This window comes from Schistocerca piceifrons, chromosome 9 (genome assembly GCF_021461385.2).
Source record: "Schistocerca piceifrons isolate TAMUIC-IGC-003096 chromosome 9, iqSchPice1.1, whole genome shotgun sequence".
NCBI lineage: Eukaryota > Metazoa > Arthropoda > Insecta > Orthoptera > Acrididae > Schistocerca > Schistocerca piceifrons.
The window spans coordinates 174,774,341-174,776,813 of NC_060146.1; the positions used below are offsets into that span (position 1 = coordinate 174,774,341).

Consider the following 2,473-nt stretch of genomic DNA (forward strand, 5'->3'; position numbering starts at 1 on the left):
CCGAGTCACACTTGGCTGTAGCTCAGTTTGCTCAAATGGAAAAGAAAAAGCAAAAAAGCACACGTTTCTGATGTGTATGGGAACTGGATATACATCATAACCTCGTTCACTCACCTGTCTCGGTCCATCTCCCCTCACCCTCTCCTTGTCCATCTCTTCCTCCTCCCCCCTCCCTCCATCTTCTCCTCCATCCCTCTCTCTGTCTCTCTCTCTCTCTCTCTCTCTCTCTCTCTCTCTCTCCATCTCCTCCTGTCTCCTCTCTCTGCCACTCTCTCAGTTCATCTCTTCCTCTCCATTTCTGTGTCCATCTTCTCCTCCTTCCTCTCTCTCTCACTCCATCCCCTCCTGCCTCCTCTCTGTGTCCATCACCTCCTTCCCATTTTCTTTGACCATTTTCTCTCACCCCTCTGTCCACCTCCTCTTCCCCCCCCCCCCCCCCTCTGAGCTCAAGCCTTGTTAATTGTCATTCAGAAGTCAATTTCTGTAGTAGTTTCTAATCATAAACCAGAAAGCCATAAATAGAACTTTTCCAGTTGCTAACAACATTTCACTATTACATGTATGTATGTGTGTTACAAATATAGGCGCTGTATGTGTCCACACGTTAATTACAGTCATAATGTCATACTGTAATATATGTATATTTTAATGCATGTAATACATAAATATGTACATGTAATATACTGGACGAGTCACTAACTATTGCCATCTAACTATGAAAGTATGATAGTAGCTGAAAAGTTTGTGGGACAAACGTTGCATGGGACAACAGGGGCCACAATATGACGTTGGTTTTTTGTTCCTAGGTGGAGTCGCATCAGAGATATGAAGGGCAACTTTGTTTTTTTAAATGGGATGCTATAGTTTGGTACTTATTTTCTGATAGCGGCTATCAAGACGAATCCAATGATGTGTAACAGTAAGGTCTTTGAAGGTCACCAAAGGTCAAAAGGTGGCTAAAGACAACACACATACCCATGCTAGAGGGAGGACTCAAACCTCCGACAGTGGGAGCCACACTAACCATGGCAAGGCGCCCCAGACCGTGCAACTACCCCATGTGGCCTGTTGTTGGGTGGACTGTGAGAGGGTTTCCCCGAGTCATAGTTATTACTCTTAGTAATAGTGTCGAAATAAAATAGTATCTCTGTCTTGAAAAAAAAAGTTTTACAAGAAACTTCCAGACTGCATCAGTGTTGTGAAAAAGAACCCATAGTATCTGAAGAGTCGAATTCTATCAGTATTGTGAAAAAGAACCAAATTGTATTTCAAGAACCAAACTATCTATACATCTGTGAGAACTGAATAAATAAATTTCGTTACCATGTATCTTTGTGTTATTTACTGAAAACCTATCCCCACTGCACTGTATATATAAAAAAGTGTGCAAGACACCTATATGACATTAGTTTTCAACATGAGTGCTGTTAAGGAGGTGAAGTTTAAGATGGAGAATAACAAAATATATGTAAGGGGTAAGACTGGAAAATTAAAGAGACCTTTGGAGAAAAGAGAACCACATGTATGAATACCAAGAGCTCAGATGGAAAACCAGTTACAAGCAAAGAAGGGAAAGCAGAGTGGTGGAAGGAGTATATAGAGGGCTATATAAGGGCGATGCGCTTGAGGGTAATATTATGGAAATGGAAGGGGATGTAGAGGAAGATAAAATTGTAGCTATGAATCTGCGTGAAGAGTTTGACAGAGCATTGAAAGATGTAAGTCAAAACAAGGCCACAGGAGTAGACAACACTTCATTAGAAATACTTACAGCTTTGCGAGAGCCAGACAAGACATGACAAAACTCTTCCATCTGATGAGGCAGGTGAAATACCTTCAGACTTCAAGAACAATATAATTATTCCAATTCCAAAAAAACTATCAGTTTAATAAGCCATGGTAGCAAAATACTAACATGAATTCTTTGCAAACGAATAGAAAAACTGGTAGAAGCCGGCCTCAGGGAAGATCAGTTTAGGTTCTGTAGAAATTTTGGAACATATAGGGCAGTACTGACCGCACGACTTATCTTAGATGATAGGTTAAGGAAAGGCATTTGTAGACTTAGAGAAAGATTGTGGCAATGTTGACTGGAATATGCCCTTTCAAATTCTGAAGGTGGCAGGTGAAACATACAGGGAGCGAAAGGCTACTTTCAATTTGAAACTTCCTGGTAGATTAAAACTGTGTGTCGGACCGAGACTCGAACTCGGGACCTTTGCCTTTCGCGGGCAAATGCTCTACCAACTGAGCTACCCAAGCACGACTCACGCCCCGTCCTCACAGCTTTACTTCTGCCAGTACCTCGTCTCCTGCCTTCCAAACTTAACAGAAGCTCTCCTGCGAACCTTGCAGAACTAGCACTCCTGAAAGAAAGGATATAGCGGAGACATGGCTTAGCCACAGCCTGGGGGATGTTTCCAGAATGAAATTTTCACTCTACAGCGGAGTGTGCGCTGATATGGAACTTCCT

At 42.3% G+C, this 2,473-nt stretch overlaps 1 non-coding gene across 1 annotated transcript; it reads right to left on the reverse strand.

Moving 5' to 3' along the window:
* Window positions 1-2,187: 2,187 nt before the first annotated feature.
* Trnas-cga lies at window positions 2,188-2,262 on the reverse strand. The gene has a single exon. It is a non-coding gene; the product is annotated as a tRNA-Ser (tRNA).
* Window positions 2,263-2,473: the final 211 nt, after the last annotated feature.